Source organism: Oryza sativa, chromosome 1, assembly GCF_034140825.1.
Source record: "Oryza sativa Japonica Group chromosome 1, ASM3414082v1".
Taxonomy (NCBI): Eukaryota; Viridiplantae; Streptophyta; class Magnoliopsida; order Poales; family Poaceae; genus Oryza; species Oryza sativa.
The window spans coordinates 16,320,247-16,340,566 of NC_089035.1; the positions used below are offsets into that span (position 1 = coordinate 16,320,247).

General features: G+C 47.0%; 1 long non-coding RNA gene across 1 annotated transcript; it reads left to right on the forward strand.

Annotated features, from left to right (window-relative positions):
- The first annotated feature begins 10,452 nt into the window (after positions 1 to 10,452).
- LOC136354009 (uncharacterized) lies at positions 10,453 to 13,130 on the forward strand. Its single transcript, XR_010737685.1, has 3 exons — positions 10,453 to 11,152; positions 11,472 to 11,537; positions 12,616 to 13,130. It is a non-coding gene; the product is annotated as an uncharacterized lncRNA (long non-coding RNA).
- Positions 13,131 to 20,320: the final 7,190 nt, after the last annotated feature.

The window sequence follows — 20,320 nt, forward strand, 5'->3', positions numbered from 1 at the left end:
CTTCGGATGATCATATCTTGGTCATACGAACTCCGAATCGACCCGTTCAAGTCTCTTAATGTTTGTTATAACCTAAAGAACCCTGTGCTTTCTTTTTATGTATTGTTATTGCTTCTTTATAGGCTTGTAGCTTTGCTTGTGTGCTTCGCGTAGCTTCTGTCGTTCCGGAGGTTCCCGAAGCGTGGTTCGTGGTCGTCGCCGAAGGTTCGGAAGGCCGTTCTCTCTGAGCAAGGCAAGTCACATCATCCTTGAGCATATTGAATCCCAGTTTATAAAATTATTTTGATTTAAATTAATGCATTATCGCTTTATTTAAATTCCCGCGTTATCACTGTTTTATTTAGCCTTGCCTATTTACCTTTGTTATGGCCTTATTATTATTGCTATTGTTATTATTACCTTGTTCACCCTAGGATAAACAAAACCCCCCCCAACTAGTGGGTACTCTATTCATGGTTCCACTAGTATGAATTTAGGTAGATGCTTCGCTGATTAATTAGGCAACATTAGGTGGATTTATAACTTTAGACTTTGGGAATTCTCATATCATCTGGACAGTATGGAATGGTTGGCTTATGTTGAATTGGAGACACACCTCCCCCTCTATTCAAAACCCCCAAAATGGTTTTAGGCTGGGCTCGAGGTGCGTGGTTGGGTTTGGTTAGTCGTACCTCGGGTACTATAAGGATTAAGCTCGGGCCTCTGTTGCAAAGCACTACCGTACTTCCACATGTCTAGTGGGTAAGGCTTAGTTTGTGGCTCAGTCTAGTTATAAACAAAAGTACACGGATGGAGGTGGATGAAGTCGGGGGTCGATGGACATCTCTAGGACAAATGAAGGCTACACGAGCTGCGGCCCGGTAGTCGAGATGTCATGGCACAGGGCTGGTGTCCTGCTGCTAGGGGCTCAATCCTGCCTACCTGTCCCGGAGGTTCCGGCCGTAGGTGGGGTTGGGTCGGTACTCTTGTTTATGGCTAGGATGGGTTGGGAACTATGTCACGTCTTCCGTCCGTATACCGTGGTGGTATGTGGCACGTGGTTACACGTGAGGAAGATGTGTCTTGTGGGTAAAGATGTACACCTCTGATCAGAGTAAAACCTATTCGAATAGCCGCGCCCTCGGTTATGGGCAAGCCGAGCAATGTACCCAAGTTAGTGTTTTAATTCTTAAAATTTGCTCAACAACTAAAATGTGGAATGGTTGGCCTGGGTTGGCTTGGGACGAGCTGGGACCCAGGGTCGGGTTGCCAGTTCGGTCTGAATCATCGTAGGCCTTGGGTTAAGGCAGGTTCGTGAGGGTTCACGGCCTTGATTAATAATACTGTGTAGCTCTAGGATCGTCTTTATAAAATGGCTTTGGGCAACTAAGTGACTTTTAAATGCTGTTTTCTGCAAAACTTAACCCCTATTATTATCCCCTTGTACCCCCTTGCATTAATCATGCATATGCCGGTGTGACTTGCTGAGTACTGTGGTTGTACTCATTCTTGCTCTATCTTTCTCCCCCCTTCAGTAAGAGAAGCTTTGGAGAAGAAGTCTTAGGTGGAGTCTTGGCTTATACCCCAGTTGAGCGCCTGTGAAGATGGAGCCGTAGGCCCGCTAGTCCGTTGCTGTTTATTTTTGATTGTCAGGCCTTAAGTGCCTTTGTAATAATGTAAATATTATCGATATAATAAAGATGTGTCTTTTATATCATGTTTGTATGGTGTACCCCGGCTTTTCCTGGGACGGGGATTAATACACTAGCGTTCGGGAAAATGCAATTTTCTCGGTCGCGACAATAATCCCTTGTCTTTCACAGAGGCTAGGTAGCGGTCTAGCGGCTAGACTGCAAGCGGAAGTACACTCTTGATCATCGCGCCATCTCCCCTGGCCGAACTCACAAAGGGGGGGGGGGTCTCACGACCACCTGCTAGAGAGGATCTCTCCTCGACAGCTGGCGCGCCAGGTAGGGGGAAATCAGCGCACTTGAGAAGGAAGTCGTTTTCTTCCGCCCCAAGTTTCTCTCCAACCTCAGTGACCATGGTTGAGGTATTGGAGCAAGAGGTGGTGGTGCGCACCCCTACTCCTTCCGGGAGTGACGATGCAAGCGGGAGCCGCGATCCCCGCCACCGTCGCCAGAATTCTCCGACTCCTCTGCGCCGCAGCCCCCGACGGCAGGAGGACCCCAATCGGTCTGGGGGCTCGGCCCTCTCCCCGCCACCTGGCGGGGGGAGGCCACGCCGCGCCGGGGTGCGGCGCCACTTGACCTACGGCGACGGTGGCTCGCCCCAGGGCGCACTTCAAGCAGTGGGGGCTCTTCTATGGCACCCCCTCGTTAACCCGGAGCCCGAGACTCCCGTCCAGCGATGGTTGTACGACGTGGCCAACCTGGTCACCGCCGCTCAGCGGTAGCTGGCCGCCGACGGCCGGCCCGCGACTACTGGTACCTCGCGTACCCCCACCACCCTCTCCTCGTCAGCACAAAGGAGAGCCCGTCGGTCAGCCTTGACATCGAGGCGATCGACAGCTCCAACGTTGTCAAGGCCCTCGGGCAGCCGAAGGCACGGCGACGACCTGTATGGGGAACAAGACGCTCGGATCAACATCGAGCGCAGCAGGGACAAGCGCCGTGCTGCCCGCATGGGGAGGGCGCCTACTCGTCAGGAGTGTCGCGCCTCTCCGCGCGAGACGCCCGCTCCCCGCGACCATTCCCGGTGGGACCGGGTGCAAGGCCTTCGTGGTGAGTCTCCGGAATGTCCGGTGGCCCCCGAAGTTCCGCCCCAACCTCACCGAGAAATATGATGGCAGCATCAACCCCTCCGAGTTCCTCCAGATCTATACCACGATCATCATGGCAGCAGGGGGTGATGACCGGGTCATGGCGAATTACTTTCCCATGGCCCTTAAGGGTCAGGCGTGCGGCTGGCTCATGACCCAACCCCCCGACTCCATCTACTCCTGGGAGGACCTTTGCCAGCAGTTCGTTACGAACTTCCAAGGCACGAACCAGCCCAGGAAAGGAGGCAGATCTGCACGCTGTGCAGCGGAAGGATGACGAGTCCCTCCGCTCATACATACAGCGTTTCTGCCAGGTCCGCAACACCATCCCCTGCATACCGGCCCATGCGGTCATTTATGCATTCCGTTTAGGCGTGCGGCATAACCGCATGCTTGAGAAGATCGCCTCTAAGGAGCCGAAGACCACCACCGAGCTTTTCGAGCTAGCGGACAAGGTTGCTCGGAAGGAGGAGGCGTGGGCCTAGAACTCCTCCGGCTCTGGTGCGGCAGCCGCGGCTGCCCCCAAATCCTCTTCCCGCTCCAGGCGGTGGGACAAGAGGAGGAACAGGAAGCCGGCCCACTCCGACGACGAGGGCTACGTCCTTGCTGCGGACGGTCCCTCACGGACCCCGCGCAAGGAGAAGGCCACCGGCAACAAGCCGAGCACCAGCCCCCCCCCCCCCCGGCGAAAGCCGTTCGGCGGATAAGTGGTGCTCGGTGCACAACACCTATCGGCACAGCCTCGCTGACTACCGCACGGTAAAGAACTTGGTCGAGCGGTACAGAAAGACCGATGGGGAGAGGCGACAGAGTCGCCGGGAGGGCAAGGCCCCCGCGACCTCCGCTAGCGACCGGCGAGAGGAGGCCAAGAAAAAGGCCCCCGCCGATGACGACGACGACAGCGATAATCTGGAGTTCCAGGTACCTCACGGAACCGTCGCCACGCTCGACGGAGGGGCTTGTGCTCACGCCTCCCGTCGCAGCTTCAAGGCCATGAGGCGTAAAGTTCTAGCCGCCGTTCCAACCCGCGAGGCGGCACGGCAGGCGCGTTGGTCGGAGGTGAATCTCACTTCGATCAGAGCGACCACCCGACCATGCTCGCTCGAGGTGGGAAATTGGCCCTCGTTGTCTCTCCGACCATCCACAACGTTGTTGACGGTTATTATCGATCAGTTTCGACTGTCAATATTACCAAAATAGAGGAGAACTTGTGATGCTTGCAATGCATAAATACTTTAGAATAATAATATTCCATTAGTAGTAGGCATGCTAACCTTTCTGCAGAGAATGACAATAAAGTGGAGGAGAATCGACATTAACTCAGACGATAAACCAATCGGACGATGTCGACAATCATACTTATGTATGAATGGGCCAAGAACTCAGAATTGGCACGATGAATTGGGCCAAAATTCACAAGTCTGCGGAGAAGAGAAGTCCAGGAGGCCACCAGCCAAATTGTGGGCTGGTTGGGCCGGCCCCAGGTTCGGCCGAACCCATTTCTCCACCGTTGGATGTGGGGTTTGGCAGGGACACTCCAGATCTTCTCCTAATGGCGGTTGCGGGGTACTTCGGACAATTCTCCTTCCAGAACCATCATAACTACCTCTATATAAGGAGCTCACTCTCTTCACTTCAACACACACCTCAAGCAATAGCTCTCTCATTTCTCTCAAGTTTAGTTTAGTAGTATCTAGCTAGTGTAATAGGAATAGAGTAGAAATCAGGAGTCCGGAAACCGTCGGAAGAGTTCGGGTATGGCTCTAGCAGCTTTCCTTTTCTCTTTTGTAAGCTTTGTACTTTTATTAAAATACTCTTCTATATACATTTATGGTATTGAAATACTTTCCGAGTATATGAGTACCAACTTTACATTATGTTCATGTTATACTGAATATACTGCTAGCTTATCTGGGAGATGCTTTGGTATGGGACGAATTTCCAGTATCCAGCAGACAAGGGACGAGTCCATTCCTGAATCATGGGAACGACTGCAGGAGTACGTGGCCACCTGTCCTCATCATGGGATGGATGACTGGCTGATCCTGTAGAACTTTTACAATGGGCTCACCCCAATGTCCCGCGATCACCTGGACGCGGCAGCTGGAGGAGCCTTCTTCTCTAAAATGGTTCAAGGAGCCATTGAACTCATAGAGAAGATGGTCTCCAATATGGGTTGGAGCGAGGAACGACTCCAGACCCGTCAGCGAGGCATGCACACCGTCAAGGAGATGGAGTTACTTGCTGCCAAGCTGGACCTCCTCATGAAACGCTTGGACGACCACGAGAAACGGCCACAAGGCACCGTCAAGCCCTTGGACTCACACGTCACGTGTGAGGTCTGCGGCGGCACAGGTCATTCTGGGAATGACTGCCCGGAAACCCGTGAGTAGGCGATGTACATGGGCAACAGCAACAACGGGTATCGTCCACAAGGAGGTCAGGGGTGGAACCAACCACGCCCATCTTATCAAGGAGGTAACAATAACGGTAACTTCTCTAACCAGCCCTCCTTGAAGGATCTTGTTTTTGCGCAAGCTAAAACCACTGATGCGCTAAGCAAAATGCTTGCTGCCAATGATAAGATCTTAAAGAACACAAATGTCAACCAAGATGGCTTTGCTTCCGCATTTCAAAACCAGCTGAGCTTTAATAAGATGATAGAAACCCAGTTAGCTCAGTTGGCATCTTTAGTCACTGCAAATGAATCCGGGAGGATTCTGGGGCAACCCGACTCCTCCATTGAAAATGTTAAGGCGATCACGACGAGGGGAGGTAAGTCCACTTGTGATCCGCCGTATCCTAACCCTGCAGGAACTAATGGGATGCCAAAAGAAACGTCATCTACTGACTCGGCTGACAAGGAGATTCAGCCAGAGAAGATAGTGCCGCAAGAGTACTACGACACACGGCTACTGCCATTACCTCAACGGAGTAGGAAACCGTTAGTGGACGAGCAGTTCGCTCGCTTTGTTGAAGTAATCCAAAAGATCCACATCAGCATACCATTGTTGGACGCTATGCAAGTGCCAACATACGCCCATAATCTCAAGGACATACTCAACAACAAGAGACCGCTCCCAACAACGGAGGTGGTCAAGCTGACGGAACACTGTAGCAACCTGATACTCCACAAGCTCCCAGAAAAGAAGAAAGATCCAGGGTGTCCCACGATCACCTGCTCGATCAGGGCACAACAATTCGACCAGGCCTTGTGCGACCTTGGAGCTAGCATCAGCGTCATGCCAAAATTGACGTCTTTGACAAGCTCAACTTCACGGTGTTGGCACCAACACCGATGCGCCTCCAACTAGCTATTAGTCCGTTACCCGGCGGGGATAGCGGAGGATCTGCCAGTCAAGATACAGGATTTCTTCATCCCGGTTGATTTCGTGGTGCTAGACATGGACACAGGGAAAGAGACGCCGCTCATCCTGGGCCGTCCGTTCCTTAGCACCGCAGGAGCCAACATTGACGTGGGAACGGGGAGTACCTATTTCCATATCAACGGGAAGGAGGAAAAGTTTGAGTTTCAACCAAGGACGGAACAATGCTCCATCGTCAGAATCAAGTACGGGCCAAACCCACAGAATATCCAAGTGGTCTGAGTGGTGCCACCCAAGTCGGATAGCCTGGTAAAATTCATGCAGAACTTCCTAGAAAAGGAAACAACAATGCCCAGGAACTGTTATTGGAGGACGCCAGTAAAATCACCTGCACCGGCCAAGAAGTCAGAGCAGTCGGCTCAGAAGAAGCCGTCTCCCGCACCGAAATCAAAGAAGGTGTGGAGGAAGAAGCCAAAGATGCCCGCTCCATCACCTCCGGAGACGGATGGAAGATCCGTGAACTGAATCGAAAGGAGGTACGGTCTTGCACGTCGGACTTTAAATGACGCAACCTTCGCCAATAGGTAAATTGTTATGTATCCGCATATTTACTTTCAACAATTTGGATTTTTGCATCATCACATATTTGAATTTCAAAATTGCATATAGGACTTTTGAATTTTGAGGAAATTCTTCAAATGAATTTTTCACAGCAAACCAAAATTAAATTTTCAACAAAAATTCACTGCGCCGCGACCACATTGACCATTGGATTCGAACGGCCGAAAGTGGGGCCGGTTGAGCCCACCAGGGGTTCGGCCGAACCAGCCAGGCAACGGTTACCTACCATTTTTGGCAGGGTAACGGCTAGTGGGTCCCACATGTCATTTCTGACCGTTGTGGGTACCCTAGAAAAGCCAGCCGGCCGAGAGAGGGAATTCCACCCCATTTCAACACATTTTCATTCTCTCTCCAAAGTTTGCTCTCAAGTTCATTCATGCTTTGATAGTTTTCCTCAGGTCCAAATCTTTAGTTGCATACATACAAGTTGCTTTGGTGAAACTAACCGGCGGGTGAAACTCTTGTCATTTCTAACCCCCGCCGGGTTAGCCTGTTCTTGCTCCATTGTGCAGTATAAGGAGGCGACTGTCTCGTCTGTTCAAGGGGTCGGGCTCTCCATCAAGTCGTCATGACGAGTCTAGCACTCGTTCATCAGCTGATGTCTCGATGGAAGACGCCGACGCTCCGCGACAACTCCTGAGCGACGATGACCTTGACCTTGTCAGTGATCGGGAGAGACAAGCCTACTACATGCTGAGCGACTGGGAGTATGCTCACATGCGAGAATACTCACCGGAGTTGCTGAAAAAGATAAGTATGGATGTTGAATTTCGTTCTATTTGGAAAGCTGTTGGTTGGCAGAGATTTGCTGTGGTAGATGAGCCTGGTTCTCGTTTGCTTACTTTGCAATTTCTGTGCACTTTGAAAGAAGTAGAGGATGGTATTTCTTTTTGCTTTTTCCGTAAGGAGTTCACGCTTACATGGAAAAGCTTGAGTACACTTCTTGGTATTCACGATTCCTATAAAATCGATCTCCTGAAAGGAATTTCTAGGTTCGAGAAAAATAGGTTTTCGGAAGATATTTCTGGTGCTCCAATTTGCAAGAAACCTAGAACGAATGATATCCATAATCCTACACTTAGGCTCATGCACAAATGGATTGCTATGACTTTGTTTCCTAGAAGTGATCTGAGACCCATTAGGGGAGATGAATTAATTATCACATTTGCCATGGTTAGAAAAAACAAAATTTCTCCTGTGAAATATATGATAAGACAATGGTTAGAAAGTATAAAGTTCTCTGCTCCTGTTGAGTGCACATCTCTGATTACTCGGATAGCAAAAGGGCTAGGGGTCGTTTGCGACCAAATTGCTTTTATCTCAGCCGCTCGTCCGTGTATTGATGTGGTCTATCAGTGCAAGGGTATATTTTGAAACATGGAGTAAATGGATCTTTGATATACTTTTTCCCCGGTTGTACAAATGAAATCTCGTTGCCAAATGCGGGGTATCATTTGTACAACTGCCATGAACTAACCATTCCCCTGCAGACCATAGAAGAATCTCGTGCAGGTGGAACATACAGGGAGACACGCAACATGACAAGGAACGAACAAGAAAGTTCATCATCCTCGACACCCATGCAGATGTATGAGGCAGGTTGGGCACCAATTGGGGATGCACCTGGATGGACTCAAGCTCCACGCCATAGCATCGGAGTCTCAACCTGGTCAAGCACTAGTGAGGACCGGTGGCATGCGCCTCATGACATCCACTGGGGGAACAACCAACCCTCCAGATCAAGTGGTGTGCCTCCAGCTCCAAGTGAATGGCACTCGAGTTCCTCTCGTTGGGACTTGGGTGAAATCACTAGGAGGATGGACACCCTTGATATGCAGACGGGGGAGATCCGGTACGACCTTGTGGAACACATAGCTTAGACACAAGAATGGCAACAATCTGCTGATGCTCAATTCACCAACATCAACAACATGATGCAGCAACAGCATGATGACCTTCAGGCGTACTTTCGATTTCAGGGGTTCAATCTTTATCGAGGACCCTGAGCGAAAGCCAAGCTTGGGGGGAGACATCGCTACCCCCACTGAGGTAACTTGTATCACATTGCATATTTCCCTTTCCAATTGCATATTTGCTTTCCAATTGCATCTTATAAAACTTGAAAACAACATAAAAATTTGCAAAATAGAAAATACCAAAAAGATAGGATAGGTTTGAGTCATGCTAGGTAAGACAAGCTAGTTCTCTTTGTTGAAATGATGAATAGTTGCTCTGTTTTATATCGTTTATATATGGGTTCTTGGTATATACTCTCTCAAAGATTGAATATAAGTAGCCAACAATTATCCGGGAACCTGAGGTAAATGGGCTGCACTTGCTAATCTAAGTCTAGGTTGTTGCGAGATATGAGATAGTAAATATGAGTGGCTATGATCCTGATACTAGTTTGGCTTAAATTCCGGATGATTTGTTTTTCAAAATGATAAAATTGAAAGTCCCTCATTTGATATAAATTCCTACCAGAGCCAAAAATGTGCTATCATGATTAAACCATATACATTTTGGTTATTTGCTATTCCATTGAACTTTGTCAAACTCTTGTGACTTGTGTAGATACTTCTCATGCTCTATGATCAAGATCATACACCCACATATATGCACATGCTAAACTCCTACACTGGGAGCTAAGAAATATTCCTATCCATTTCCATATTTCTACCAAAATAATTCTCCATGCTTTCATGTGTTTTCTTCTCCTAAAAAGAAAAAAAATCCTTTTGAAAAAAAAGAGAGGAGGGAAAGGCATGGTTATGAAAAAAGAGGTTATGCTCCATCAAGCATGAGCATGATTGAAAAAAAATAATAATAAAATAAGAAAATGTAATCATGCCCTCTCCTAATCAATAAAAGAAGGAATTTTTGGGAGAAGAAAGTAAGCACAAAGGAGAAGCACTTTTCTTTTATTTTCTTCATGCACCATTTCCACCATATACCACACACACATTATGCACGATCTTGATCTTGAGTATGTTTAGTTATCTTCTTTAGTCTAAGATTTTGATTTAGTGATAAATCTGAATGCAAGTATGCCATGTTTGATCCTTGTCGAGCTCCACATATAAACCTTAGAGTAGGAATCAACAAGGCATCATTTGGTGAGGAATTCAAAATGATACACTTAGAGAGACTGAGTGAATCATTTGAGGAACTTGGTTTTCTTTTCCAAAATCATTTCAAAAATTCCGGAATAAGAGTTGAACAAAGAATGGGTGAATTGGTGCTCTAATTGTTGTTCTGTCTTTCAACCGCCCAAGGCAAGAAGAATGTCACATCCTGATTTTTGTTTTAGGATTTATAAATTATTTAATAAATTATTATTAGAATTTATATTAGATGTTCATTAATTTACAAGTGAAGTTAAATGTGGGAAATAAAATTTCCTAAATATAAAGCATGGATGGATTTAATTTTTATTAAATTCTCCATGGTTAATTATACTCTCTGGAATTTTCTCGGATTTTTCGGAGCTCAACTCCTAATTTTAATCATACAAAGAACATTTCAGTAATTAATCAGGTATTAAATTATTCAATAAATTGTCTGCTTTTAATTTTTTTAAATACTTATAGTGCTTAAGTACTTTCAGGATTTTTCTTCAAATTATTCGAGCATTGGATTCAAAGATCATTTCAGTGATTAATTTAATTGGAAAAGTAAATTAAATCCCCTTTTCCTTTTCGGGCTGAAACTGGAAAAGTTCACCTTTAGTCCTCGACCCATTCTCCCTTCCTTTCGGCTGGCCTGATCCCTCCTCCAAAGTCCATTTCAGGTCCCTCCATCAATCCGCTCTAGTAAAGGTAGCTCACAGAGAAAGTCTACTTTACCTCCCTCGTACTGTTCATCTTCAACCTCTGGCTGCCGAACTGAGACCGAGTTGGCTCGGTTTTCTCCACCAAATCCGGCCTTATCTCTCGTGTATTCCGAAAATTAGTTGAGGGGAAATATTTCCTTTATCTTCCTCTCTCGTTTTCCCTAAGAATCGGAACCTAATTCCTTATATTTTATCCGAATCAAACTCGTTTTCGAGTATATCTCTCCAACTAACCCTCGGATTTTCCGGTTAAAATCCTCTCGTTTGGAGTCCGATCTCTCTAATCCAAGCCTATATAAAGCATCCCCTAGTGGTCCTCTTCCGTTTTCCCCAAGTCCCGAGCTCTACCGTTGCCCGTAGCGCCGCCACCGCGTAGCCCTAGCCGCCGCCGTTGTCGTCGTCGTTCTAGCCGCGCCGCGCCGGGGTTGTGGTCGCAGTCGCCGCTTAGCGTCGTCGCCGTAGGGTTCGCGCGGAGTAGGAGCACCTCGGCCGCCCCTTTTCAGCCGCCGAAGACCGCCGGAGCGCCGTCGCTGACGTTGACGCGTGCCGAGCCGCCGTTGGAGTTCGTCGCCGGCCTTCGTTCGTCGTCGTCCGTCGTTGTTTTTCACACTGGTGAGTTCGCATCGTCGTCCTCTTCGCATAGGTGTCCTCGGAAGACCCGGCCGAGTCCTCCAGCTCCGGCGACCTCACGGTTCAGAGCCATGGCCAGCGATGATGTCATCGATGACGTCATAAATCCTTTTATTAGTTTTTCTGTATTAGATGAAATCTGATTAAACTTCGGAAATTCATAACTAAATCATTGTAACTCGGATTCAAGTGGTTCAAGTTGCTAAATTCATCTAAAATGGAGATCTACATGTTAAAAATATCCACATATACTTTTATGCTTGTTTTTTACTGTTTTGTTGATTGTGTTTATTTGCTTTAGTTTCCGACGTTCCGGAGGAGAGCGTTTACGTTGAGGAAGGTTCAGAAGCGTTTGAGGAAGCTCAAGGCAAGTCACACAGATCTCAAACAACACTTTGAGCATGTTGAACCCGTTTAAAGCTAATGTTTTATTTCAACTTATGCATTATTTTCGAATGTCATCGGGTGGTGAGCCTTTCCCATTTAATTATGGCCAACAATGACTTTATTTTCCTATGGGTAATAAATTGATTAGCTTGAACCTTATATATTGGTTTGGTTCAGCTAAATGCTATATATATAATTGCTTAGCCATACTTAGAAACATTAGCTCGTTAATGGGATGAATCATATTACATTATTACTTATGGTTAATTTAATGGTAGCTTACGATGGTTGATCGTGTTATGATAATTAATTGATAAATAAAACCTGATTAATGGTGGGTTGTGAGCATGTAGTTTTGATGGTCGTGCTCATGACAATTAAGAACCGGTTCGCGAGCTACTATTGTGAAACATTAACCGTACCAACCACAAGCCAGCGTGGGCAACGGCTAGGGATGGCAATCGGGCGCGACGGGCACGGGTAGTGCCTACCCATACCCATGCCCGTGAGATTATTTGTGCCCGTGGGTATACCCATTACTACATGACGGGTAAGGATAGTTGCCCATGCCCATTGCCCGCGGGCGCCTTATGCCCGCGGGCGTGCCCGTTTACCCGCCACAACAAAAGCAGTGGAACAAAAAGTCTACAAGCTACTAAGTTCGAATCGAACTTAAAACATCAAATATTCTCCACCTCGGTGTCGTGTCTCTCCTCTGGCGGCGATAGAGTAAGAGGAGAGAAATAATAAGGGAAATAAAAGGGAAACCGAAGAAAACAAAGAACTGGGCTTATGTATTCTAGTGGATTTTACTCCTAGCCTACATGTAAGTTAGATTTCGCGGGTAAACGGGCAAAGCGGGCATGGGTAGTGATTACCCATACCCATGCCCATTTACCCATCGGGCATAGCTTTTGACCCAATAAGATACCCATGGGTATAAAATAGAGAACAAACCCAACCCTAATAGGGTTTTTACCCGCGAGTAAACGGGCAAACGGGCACAATTGCCATCCCTAGCAACGGCTTTACCTTTTGTATAACATGATTTATTGCAGGGTGCCAGACTGAGAAGCGGCGAGAAGTCCGTGGGGTCGCTGGGGACTCCATGCCTCTGGTTATATTTATAGAGGAGGTGATTATGATCCAGTAATGGTGCACTGTGGTGAGTTGTGTTGTGCAGAGGGTATTGTCACAGCCTCTATTCGGGCACTTTCCAGTATCGCGACGCATGGTAGACATGATGTTGAGGCTGTGTCTTGTGGGTACAGTGGTACACCTCTGGCCAGAGTAAAACTATTCGAATAGCCGTGCCCGCGGTCATGGGCGGGTTGAGCAATGTTTTTCGTGATTAGTCTCACACCTCTCACAAATAATTATTGATGCTATAACTGGTAATAATTTGTTTAGCTTCTGGTTTGGAATTAGATCTGTATAGCCGAGTATGGTTGTTCAGGATGGTTGGGCCTGAGCAGCATGGGCGTGTTGTTCAGTGTTGATTAAAATTAATGATTACTCTACTGTTTTACTATTCTTAAATAGTTGCTAAATACTGCTTTTGCAAATGAGCCTATATTATGCCATCCTTTGGTATCCTTGTACACTTGAATATTTGCTGTGTGGCTTGTTGAGTATGTCATATGACTTGCAATAATCAATCAACCTCAGTTAAAGAAAAAGGATCCAGAAGGAGAAGACGTTTGGCTTATACCCCAGTTGAGCTGCCTGTGGAAGTGGAGCTGAAGCCATCGCTAGACCGTTAATTCCGTTGCTGTTTTTTTTTCTTTTGTAAATATGTAACGTTATTATTAAGATGGATTTGTACATTAACAGACAAAATTGTCTGTTTGTGTACCTCGGCTGATTCCTGGACGAGGATTTTTATGCACAAATAAGTTCGGAAATTACTAGTGAATTTCCTGGCGTGACAGAGAAGTAGTGTCTCGTGGGAATCAGGGGTAAGGGTAAGCCACCGGGCCAAAGATTATTTAATCTAAGAGAGAGTACATGTCGCGACCGGGAAAATTGCCTTTTCCCGAACGCTAGTGTATTAATCCCCGTCCCAGAAAAAGCCGGGGTACACCACACAAACATGATATAAAAGACACATCTTTATTATATCAATAATATTTACATTATTACAAAGGCACTTAAGACCTGACAAACAAAAATAAACAGCAGCGGACTAGCGGGCCTATGGCTCCATCTTCACAGGCGCTCAACTGGGGTATAAGCCAGGACTCCACCTAAGACTTCTTCTCCAAAGCTTCTCTTACTGAAGGGGGGGAAAGATTGAGCAAGAATGAGTACAACCACAGTACTCAGCAAGTCACACCGGCAGATGCATGATTAATGCAAGGGGGTACAAGGGGTTAATAATAAGGGTTAAGTTTTGCAGTAAATCGCATTTAAAAGTCACTTAGTTGCCCAAAGCCATTTTAAAAAGACGATCCTAGAGCTACACAGTATTATTAATCAAGGTCGTGAACCCGCACGAACCTGCCTTAACCCAAGGCCTACGATGATTCAGACCGAACTGGCAACCCGACCCTGGGTCCCAGCTCGTCCCAAGCCAACCCAGGCCAACCATTCCACATTTTAGTTGTTGAGCAAATTTTAAGAATTAAAACACTAGCTTGGGTACATTGCTCGGCTTGCCCATAACCGAGGGCGCGGCTATTCGAATAGATTATACTCTGATCAGAGGTGTACATCTTTACCCACAAGACACATCTTCCTCACGTGTAACCACGTGCCACATACCACCACGGTATACGGACGGAAGACGTGACATAGTTTCCAACCCATCCTAGCCATAGACAAGAGTACCGACCCAACCCCACCTACGGCCGGAACCTCCGGGACAGGTAGGCAGGATTGAGCCCCTAGCAGCAGGACACCAGCCCTGTGCCATGACATCTCGACTACCGGGCCGCAGCTCGTGTAGCCTTCATTTGTCCTAGAGATGTCCATCGACCCCCGACTTCGTCCATCTCCATCCGTGTACTTTTGTTTATAACCAGACTGAGCCACAAACTAAACCTTACCCACTAGACATGTGGAAGTACGGTAGTGCTTTGCAACAGAGGCCCGAGCTTAATCCTTATAGTACCCGAGGTACGACTAGCAAAACCCAACCACGCACCTCGAGCCCAGCCTAAAACCATTTTGGGGGTTTTGAATAGAGGGGGAGGTGTGTGTCCAATTCCACAATAAACCAACAATTCCAAAGTGTCCAGGTGATATGAATATCCCAAAGTCTAGAGTTGTAAAACCGCCTAATGTTACCTAATTAATCAGCGAAGCATCTACCTAAAATTATACTAGTGGTACTATGAGTAGAGTGTCCACTAGTTGGGGTTTTGTTTAATCTAGGGTGAACAAGGTAATAATAACAATAACAATAATAATAAGGTCATAACAAAGGTGGATAGGCATGGCTAGATAAAACAGTGATAACGCGGGAATTTAAATAAAGCGATAATGCAATAATTTAAAGCAACATAATTTTATAAACTGGGATTCAATATGTTCAAGGATGATGTGACTTGCCTTGCTCGCTTTCCCAAACGTCGGCTTCAACTTCCACGAAGAGCGGATCTTCCGAAGCTGCAGCGTCTACATGACCAACGTAAAAGAAACGGCTTTTACTCTAATAAACTCCCTATAACAAGCAAAAACAAAGCACAAAAATGGGTTCTTGACTTCTTAAGGAAAAATTAGAGACTTGAACGGTCCAATTCCGAGTTCAAATGGCCAAGATATGGCCATTTGAAGTTTATATGCTCTTTAAATGGATATTTGCGAATTTCTTCATTTAAATTTTAATTTAAAAATCGGATTTATTGCGTCAGCCGAGGGGAGGGGCGCGCGGACCGGGTCCACGGGAGTGGGGCCCACGCGGCAGCCTCACGGTCCACGGTGGACCGGGTGCACGCGGCTTGCGCCGGCCGGCGCCGTGGGTCCCACGCGTCAGCCGCACCCGAGGGCGCGGGCGGCTGACGGCCGGGCCCCACATGGCAGCCGCGGGGCGCGCCCGAAGGCGGCCTCGCCGGCACAGCCGACGGGAGGCGACGCGCCCGCGCCCCGATGGTCGCCGGCGGCGACCTCCGGCGCGACGGAGCGGCGCCCGAGAGAGGGGAGGGAAGGGGGAAGCGAAATGGCGGTCCTCGGCTCACCCCGGGTCGACGGCGACGACGGAAACGGCGACCGAAGCGGAGAGAGGCGGCGGCGCGGGTCGGGTCGACAAGGACGGCGGCGTTCCGGCGGTCGGCGGGCGAAACGAAGGGGTGGACGAGGTCGGCGAGGACGCGGCGAAGCCGAAGGAGGCGATGCCGAAGCGGGAGGAGATCCGGGGCGACGACGGCGGAGAGAGAGGACGACGGCGCGAGCTCGATTCCGACGGGGAGAGAGAGCGGCGAGCGGCGGAAACGGAGGAGGGAGGGAGATGGGCCGAGCCGGCCCAAGAGGGGAAGGGGGGAAAAAGGACTTTTTAGGGTTTTTCTTTTTATAAAACATTTTTAACTTTGTTTATTTCTTAATAATTATTATTTGTGCTCTGAAAATTCAAGTAAAATTTGAGGGCTCCTTTTAGACCAAGGAGAATTTAACAAAAATTCTCCGGGCCGCATTTGAATTTTTCTTGTACGTATTTTAGTGTTTGCCAATTTCTTTTCGAATTTTAATTAATTCTATTATTCCTTTTAGAAAATGATTTTTATCTTGGGATGAATTTATCAGGACGTGACAAATCCACCCCCCTTACAAGAATCTCGTCCCCGAGATTCGAGGAGGCTAGCAAGAAGATAGGTTGGGCGGTCTTCTCTTCTTGTCTGACTTCTTCCGCTCCGTCTTCTATAACAAACTTGCCTAACAAAACTTCTCCACTCTGGACTGCTTGGCTTGATCTCCTGTTGCAGATGGAATCTTCTTTCCACCTGACTTGAACCAGGGTGCACCTTTTAGCTGACTTCGACTGGGTTGTGGCACTTGAAGATGGGACTTCAGTTCCAGAACTTCTCATAATTCATATCTTTGGCGTCAACCTCATACAAGTTACCCACTTCACGTTATGTGCCGATATCAGCTTGTCATTACTAGGATACCATGCTTGCCATCGGGAGAACACCATGCTTGGCGTTTCCTTCCAGCTTACCACCATATGCTTTGGACTATGATATCCCGCTTACTAAGAATACCATGATTGACAACTTGCCACTAATTGTCTCATATTAGCTTTCCTGGTCTCCGGTGCTAGATACTTCTGCTATTCGATGCAAGGGTCGATAACTTTGCCTTTGAATTAGGTTTCCCAAGGGAACCAAATTATCCCACTTGATATGCTTTGACGTCTTCCTAAATGACTTTACTGCTGAACTTGTTATTGTCTGATCGTGATCCTGCCAAATCCGAAGCTTCGTTGTTAGATGTGATTTTAATCTAACATCTGTAGATTATATCACTTGGTTCATAACTGGGAATAGCTCTCACGAACAAACAACTCAAATTCACTTTCTTTATGTTCAGTTTACTTTCCACTATTCTCTTCATGTTGTCATCTTTTAGCTTTCAACGTATTCCTTTACACCTTCGACCTTGATGAGTTCCTTCCCATTGGATCATCTTCCAAGACATGGCATTGCCTGGTAACCGGTGCCTGCACTTTTCACTCCGTGTAGCATCTGATACCGAGTTGAAGATTTCACTCCTTGCCTTCATAGAAACACTTTTACCTAGGTCATCTTGCTTACTCAAAATTTTTTTTTTTTCTACCTCAATGACAAGGTGACTGTTGCAGGGCGATTACTGTCAGGAGTCTTCCTTGTGTGATGCAGAGCATGTTTCTGATTATCCTTTATCAATCACCTTTCGGCCTACATCTTTCCTACTAGAGAACCTCTTTGCCAACCTCCTTGATCAATCATCTTTCGGGCTATCTCTAACAGGTGGTACTCTTTAAGGTGGGTCGCGGACACTTCTGGTGGCGATGAGATCCTTTGGCTTGCTGCCTTTCAGTGAAACCTTGACGGGGTTCGTCAAAAAGCTGCACTGACTACCTTCAGGGAAATACATTGCTTGCTATCTGTATCTATGCCACTAGGGTTTAATTGCCGATGATCATCTTTAGTGCTTCCTCGAGATGGGGAGCATCCAAATTGTTCTTCTGCCATATCACCTTTGACCCTTTTCTGATACCTGATAGACTAATTACCAACCATCGACTACTATGTCCTCAAATGTTGATGTCTCCTGGATCTTCTTAACTGTTTGTAGGTATATTCGAACTTATCAATGTAGAGGCATGGCGGGTACCCTTATGGGTTTCATCCAACAATCCTTATCTTGATATGTAAAAGGCGTACCCAAACTCTTATCCCCAACTACTGTCTCATTGGCTTTTTAACCCAACACAGTTTAATTGGTTTTCTTTTCCATCAACAGGTTGGTTATTAACTCGAGGTTAGAATATAGTTCCTCTGACACGAGACCCTAGGTCTCCTTTGTCAGTAAACAATTTTACACATGATCACATATCCGCATCTTCCAAAAGAATCCTCTTAGAACTTGTCTGTATTACACATTTCTTCCTTATTACACGAATACAAGGCACTACCTTAAACAAAAAGGGAAGGTGCTTATCATCGGTACATTGTATCCTCAACATGAATCATCCATAAACATAACAAACTCATTGTTTATAATCATGAATGTATTTATTTATTACATGATTGCTGCAAACTCCCGATTACACAATGATAAGTAGCGAACTGAAAACCACAAACGTGGCTGCTCATTTTGATTCTGGAGAGATATAGCTGGCATTGTTCTAGTGACTGCATCCTTGATTGGTTCTGTGATGATGTGTTAGGACTGCATATTGCTATCATTCACAGGAGAAGCTTCCTTCTGATTGCTATTTGAAGCAGAGAACGGTCTTCTGCTTGGTATCGCCCTCCTGAGATTGATTGCCCTTTGCTCGGCCTGGAGTAGGTCGGGGAGAGACACAACTTCTTCCATCGACAACAATTCTTTGCTGAGGCTGTCGGTGCAGAGAATGGTTGGTGCTGAAGGTATTATTGCTATGATTTATTGCAGAGTCAGGTGGAGCAGGAGGAGCATTGGTGTTGTGGATGATATTGTCGATGTTGCTATTGGAGCTGACTAGCTGATGAGACAACCGTAGGGTTGTTCGTTGGATTTCTGCGGTCTTGGTCAACAACACACTGAGTTGGCAATCCTTGAGCACATGGTTTGTACCTTCGCACAGAAAACATGTCACCTTGCGGGTGGGACATTCACCTGGTGGATGGTCTTCCTCACAATGAGGGCAGAGTGTGAGACACATGCTAGCAACGTGTCCAATTTCTCCACAACGGGTGCATGCCTTTGATTCCATTTCTTCCTCGCCGAGATGTCGGGGAGACTCATCTTCATCATCCGAGGAGACTTGATCTGACCCTTCACTATCAGATACTCTGCCACCATGGCTTAGGAGGTGCTGGGTCAACTGTCGTGCACCTCGGAAGGTATTTCCTCTTTGACGTCTAGGAATAGTTATCCTTGCTGGAGGCCATTCGGTGCTGGTAATAGTCATCTTACGTACTTCTTCTTCAGTTCGCATCGGTGCTTTTCTCTTCTGATTCTTACTCTTCTTGCCTTTGGCTTGCTTAGTACGTGACCCCACGTGGTACGAAAGGATAGGAGGAAAGCAATTCTCGGGATTCAATGGATTCTCTCCATTGGGCTCTCTACTTTGCACACTAGGCTGCAAGCTTGACTTGGTGCGAGGAGGCTGGTTTAGCGATGCCTGCCCTGCTAAACCAAAGGAAGGAGCTTCTTTGGCATATACCCATGGACAATTCAGGGCATAGTGTCCTTGCTCTCTACAATCGTGACAAAAGGGGACATCCTCTTCTGGCATTGGAAGCTCATCCACCTGGGTGGCAAATGCTCGATCAAACACATACTGATTTTGGTCTTAACTTCCAACCAATGGTAGCTGTGAACCAAGCAGCATGCTCGGAATGGACCAAGGGTGTGCCCTGGTTAACTCTCTTGAGGCCAGTGGTGGATTGAGTTGAAAACTTGAGTTACTTGAGGCATACCCGCTGACATTCTTTTCTTTTTCTCTGTTAAACATCTGTTACAGGGATTGAGGTGAGAGAGGAAACAAGCCAGGAAAGAATAGACCAGAACTAGAGATAGGACCTTAAAGGAACTAACTCTTCTTGTTGATGTGTTGTTTGTTTCACTTATTCTGCAAGTTGATTAAGCAAACAACCTAGCATGGTTACATCACAACCCACCGATGCAAACCACGCGCTACACACACAAGCAAAGGAGCACACGACTAACGACTCTACCCTAGAGGGTGGCTTAGGTTCTGCGACGGGTTCTCCAAGATCTTCACTCCGGCTTCACAGCTGGCTTCACTGCTTCCTCCACTTCGCTAGCGGACCCTGCGGTCTTCCGGAGCTTCGGCAAACAATTGGCGACATCTTCTTCTTCGCAAAACTAACCATCTCGTACTAGTTGAAATTTGAAGAAGAAAGAAAGAGTAAACATTTTGCAAATAGCATAGGGGAAAGGAGGAAAAAGGAACTTTCGCAAATAGTTTCATTTATAAAATATGTCCTTAGGTTTTATCCACTTGGCTTATCCTACAGTCGAGATGGCTCTGATACCAGCTTGTCGCGACCGGGAAAATTGCCTTTTCCCGAACGCTAGTGTATTAATCCCCGTCCCAGGAAAAGCCGGGGTACA